Source organism: Lycorma delicatula, chromosome 8, assembly GCF_047948215.1.
Source record: "Lycorma delicatula isolate Av1 chromosome 8, ASM4794821v1, whole genome shotgun sequence".
Classification (NCBI taxonomy): Eukaryota; Metazoa; Arthropoda; class Insecta; order Hemiptera; family Fulgoridae; genus Lycorma; species Lycorma delicatula.
The window spans coordinates 114,986,976-114,992,975 of NC_134462.1; positions in this window are offsets into that span (position 1 = coordinate 114,986,976).

Genomic DNA, 6,000 nt, shown 5'->3' on the forward strand with positions numbered 1-6,000 from the left:
AATATGGTTGTTGGAGAGGTAGATCCACCGTACATGCTATCAACAGAGTAGTGAACTGGGCTGATGAAGCTAGAAGCGGCACTAGGCGGACGAGAAGTATTCCTCTACTTGTTTCTCCCGATGTGAAGAATGCGTTTGGATCCATCGCATGGAAACAATTAAATACAGCACTGATAGAGAAAGGAATTAGTCCATACTTGCGGAGACAGGTAGAGGAGTATCTCAGAGATCGAAGGTGTGCAGTCAGTGCACAAGAAGAAGAGGTACTTTTTAGCATGTGCGGTGGTGTGCCACAAGGCTCAGTGCTCGGTCCACTGTTATGGGTCCTGGCCTTTGATGGAGTCCTCCAGCAGACATACCCTGAAGGGGTTCAGCTTTTGGCTTACGCTGACGACTTGACAGTACTCATACAGGCCAAAACAATTGATGTGGAAAGGATAAGGCAAATTCAGAACTCGAAATGGTAGATGGCTGCATTCAAGAAGACTACAGCTCTCGGTGGATAAGTGCAAATATATCAAATTTACCGGTAGAAGGGTGTTGGAACCAGTGGATATATATACATAGAAGGTAATAACATTGCTGAAGTTCAGGTATTGAGATACTTGGGAGTTACTCTGCAAAGAAATTGTCGTTTCACTTAACATGTGTTGAACGTCTGTCATAGCGCAGAGAAAACGATTAAAAGGTTGAACGTTATTATGTCAAAGCTCAGAGCTCCTAGGGTATCGAAAAGGAGACTACTTGCGACAACCGTAGTCTCATCGATTTTGTATGCGGTTCCTGCATGGTGGCCCGCTATGACTATTAACAGGAACAAGGACAGATTAAAAAAGATACACAGGAGAGTATTGCTTGGAGTAGCATCCGCTTACAGAACGGTCTCGTATGAGGCCCTCTGAGTGCTTTCTGATGTGCCCCCTATTGATCTCATTGCTAAACATAGGGTTGAGAGGTTTTTAGGACGTGTGGATAATGAAGTCAGACAAGATATTAATAATATATGGCAGGAAAGATGGCTGCAGGCTGGGGTAGCCAGATGGACCAGATCCTTAATCCCTGATATAGTTAGATGAACAGGCAGACGCCACGGAGAAATAGATTACCACGTCACACAGTTTTTAACTGGCCATGGGTGCTTTAATTAATACCTCCACAAAGTTGGCAAAAGAGATCAACCTACGTGCATGTATTGTAACGAACGTGACGATGTAGAGCATACTTTCCTGAACTGCCAAAAATGGCAAATGTTAAGATACAATGCTGGTATTGACGGAAAGACTCCGAGAGAGATAATAGATCATATGCTCAGTAGGGTAGAGAATTAAAGAAAGGTTATAGAGTTCATAAGGTCAGTCCTTAAACAAAAAATTATAGATGAAAGGAATATGGGTTTTTAGATTGTAGTTTGGGTGGACAGCCACAGCGGTGAGAACCAGCATGCTGAGGTGTGCTGGTATCGATGAGCCGCTGAGGACTCCTTGGGTTGACTGTTAGCTTTTCTTAACTAAGTTAAAAAAGGGAAAAAAATCTCAAAAGAGCCTGACCTGCCATGCCGGTATATACCCAATGTAGATGGGAAGGGTCTAAGAGTAACGGACACTCCCCCGGGTGGCGTAATACCATCAAGTCGGTCCGGCCCAGGGGAGTAGAGAAGTTTAAAAAAAAAAAAAAAAGGTACCACACCTATCGACTACTCTTATCTTTATAATTTTTATTAGCACAATAATCTGAATAAAATATGTATTCTTTTACAATAAAAAGAAAGGAAAGGGTCAATGCTTCAAACTTACTTCAAATTACTTTAAATAAAGTAAAAAAATTCCCAAATATGTAATACTAGAAAAATATTTTGAAGGAACAACATATGTTCCTTAAAAATATTTTTCTAGGTTATTCGTCATCGACACATCTTTGTCAACGTGTCAAAAATTTGGTAGAGATTAAAAACAACGGAGACAACGGGAAAAAGCATCTAATAAAGATTTACGTTTGTATTAAGTGCAAAATACCAACATCCTAAATAAGAGAAATAACCACTTTGTTACTGGTTAAATAATAAAATAATATAACTTATTTAATTATAATTATTCATATTTAATCATACAGAAACATTTTAAACCAAAAGATTTTAAATTATCTTTTATTAATAAAAAAAAAAAAAAAAAAAATACTTGACAATATTATAATAAAATATGTTAAAACTTCTAAAGAAGAAAACAATGCTTAAACCATTACAGTAATATCACATAGGCTAATTTATAAATATAAATGAGTTTGACGGTACATAATCCACAAAGGAAGCCACAAATATTGTATAAATAAAACGGCGTTACAAGAAATATTGAGAAGTTTATTGTTGATTTATTGCATTCAGCTGCTTTAGTGGCGCGTGTTAAGCAATTTACGACTATCAACAGCTGTTGAGCCAAGAAAAAACTTTTGAAATTATTAACGCTGCTCTTTCTAATATTTTTCTTTTTTATCAAAAATAAAAAAAAGATAATACAGTAATAAATTTAAAAAAATTACTGAACAAAGAAAAAAATGCGATAAATTTGCTTTAATTTTTGTTAATTAAAATAAAATTTACATTCATACTTCTATCTCATTAATTTAAAAAAAAAAACTAACTAAATAATTGACGATGCTAAAAGAAAAAATAAACTACTTTATTGGGATATTGGGTTATGAAAACCCCAATAAAAAGATATTTTCAAAAAATGTTCAAAAATGTTAAAACCAGTGAACAAAATTTCAACACATATAAGATTAGTGCCGTAAGCAAAAGATAAATAATAAAGATTAATAAATACACTGCAAAAAAAAACAACATTATCTTTAATATAGGAAAATTAGTAATACAGGATAATTAAAGCGAACGTATTGCGGCAAATAGATGAAGAAAGAAGCATTTGGAAAAATATAGTTAAAAGAAGAGACAGACTTATAGGCCACATACTAAGGCATCATGGAATAGTCGCTTTAATATTGGAAGGACAGGTAGAAGGGAAAAATTGTGTAGGCAGGCCACGTTTGGAATATGTAAAACAAATTGTTAGGGATGTAGGATGTAGAGGGTATACTGAAATGAAACGACTAGCACTAGATAGGGAATCTTGGAGAGCTGCATCAAACCAGTCAAATGACTGAAGACAAAAAAAAGCGGAACAAAGATACACACATCATACATTCAATCTAGATACATTACACTCCTTTTTGGACAGTCGTGTAAAAACACTTCTTCTTTTTTCCAGTTTAGCCTAAGGTATTACCTCAGACGATGAATGAGGATGCTATGTAAAAGTGTAAATGAAGTGTACTCTTGTACAGTCTCAGTTCGACCACTCCTGAGATGTTTGGTTAATTGAAACCGAACTACCAAAGAACACGGGTATTCACGATCTAGTATTCAAATCCATATAAAAGTAACCCCCCTTTACTTTTGAACGCTGGAACTCTCGACTTCCAAATCAGCTGATTTTGGAAAACATGTTCACCACTAGACGAACTCGTTAGTGTAAAAACACTAGTAAGACGAAATCTTCGAGTAAGACGAATTAAAGGTAGTATTGTGATCGCGAAAAATTTAAGTTTTCAGATTTAAACGGAAATATCCATTTTGATCATCCGTGAATCCATTTAGACTAGTTTTGGTGTGATGTCTGTACGTACGTATCTCGCATACTTCAAAAAAGAGTAGCTGTAAGATGTTGAAATTTTGGTTTCAGGACTGTTGTAACATGTAATTGTGAACTTCTCCTTTTGATTGCAATCGACTTGACCAAAAGTGTCCAAAAAAAGCCCAAAATCCAAATGGATTTTTTCTTAACTGTAATAACAAGCTCTCACTGAGATCTTTTCAACTCATATCATAAATGATACTTACTTTCTTTGGTTCCAAAGTTATAGCCAAATAAAATTTTAATTAATGAAATATTTGGTTCTTGCAAGGGGAAGGCAGATCTGTGCGATCCGACTTCATCTCCTTTTTTTAATTTTTAATTTTTATTTTAATATATTCATTTATTAATAATTACGAGATTAATCTGTGATTGTAAAAAAATATTTTACAATAAATAATAATCCAATAATAACAATAAAAAAAATATGAAAAAATATCAGAAGTTATTAACGAAATAAAATTTTATGTACTTTTCATTTATGTAATTTAATAGGCGTACAAGGAAGTCATTTGGTGACTACACCAGATTTAAAAAAATTATTTATATATATATAGCCTACGGCAGTCCCGGTAAAATAAGGATTCGAACGCGGGGCCATACATCTAAATCGGCTCTGCCGTTGTGATTCTACGGTAGAACAAACAAACAAACAAAACAAAACAAAACAAACAAACAAGCAAGCAAGCAAGCAAGCAAGCAAACAAACAAACAAACAAACAAACAAACAAACAAACAAACAAACAAACAAACAAACAAACAAACGTACATACATACATCCTAAATACGTTACACTCCTTTTTGGGCAGTCGTGTAAAAAAAAATTATGATAATTGGCAATTATCACAAATGTAGTCGATTAAAAATAATCGGGAATATTTGCATATAATATGTTTTCGGATATTTGCTGCTTTATTTACACGGATTTATTGTATTTAACAATTACATAATAGTTTGACAAGATCAAGATATATTATTAATTAGAATCTGGAAAATAAATGGTTGCTAGAGAACAAAAATACAAATCAACAGCGTCGTAATTTAAGTAGTATCTCCTGACTTTTCACTCCAAATGGCAGCAGTTTTACCTTTACGCTAGACTCTATTCTAACTACCAGTACTTTTTGGGTAAAAGAGAGTATTAATCTGTTATACACACTTGATTGGGTATGGCGCAACCTAATTCTGAAATTTAGGAAGTTAGAGTTAATTCTTAGGTATCTCTTAGTAATTCTAGGTGTTAAAATTCATATTTAATTTGATTAACAAAAAATCAGTAATGAACTGATCCAATTTTCGTTAAAAATAGTCTTGTAGGATATGTTATTTAGATGAGAATTCTTAGCTTCAGAATGTCTTACAGCATTTTTTTGAGAGGAAATTTTCTCTTCCGTTCATCTTTAGATATTAACTTCCTTAAATTTGGTTGGTGGTCTATAAAACGGTCCAGAATTTTATCCGGAGAATATAAAAAGAGTTTATCGCGGACTAAAATCGGATTAATCCGAATCTTCTAACTTCATATTAAGACATTTCACAAAAGAATTATAAAGTTTTATAGTAGAAAATATTTAATGCAGTAATTATTCATAAATTTCCGTAAAATTGGAAATACATTATGATAATAAAATTTAAAAAAAAAACGACGAGAATATTTATAGTAATAGCATTTATATCTTAAATGTACAATTTAGTAAACACAATGAAAATGCTAAATAGTAAGATGAGGTTGGATAAAATAGTTTTTTAAAATGTCTGGAATAAATATCTACCCGTAAATGTTACAGGAGAGGATTGTTTAAGGATTATAATTCTTTTGATTGTTACTCATATAAAAGTCTTCCTGAAAATAAGCAACTAAACTTCCTCATATTTTTCTTCTTAAAAAAAAAAAAAAAATGCAAAAAGTACAAATTCAATTCAAACTTTCTTATTTAATATCCTTCTTGTTTTTAGTAGCGACACGTAAAATTATATTGGGTAAACTTTCTTAACTCTCTTAACTTTTATGGGAATTTAAAAATAAGAGGTTTACCAAATCTGTTGTAATATTTAGATGCAAATCAGAATAAAAAATTATTGTTTCATATTTGTTATAAACTTTTTATGTTATTATGATTACATTAAACTAAATGAAATTTCCTTTTTTATTCTACTTAAATTAATAGCTACGTTTCATGTTACAAAAAAAAAAAAATATATATATATATATAATAAAACTCTTTGTTTCCAATTATTTTCTCGAAGTCATGTTTGAGTATTATCAATCCAACATTACTTTTTTCATTCGGCAAAGTTTTGTTAATAGAATAGCAGA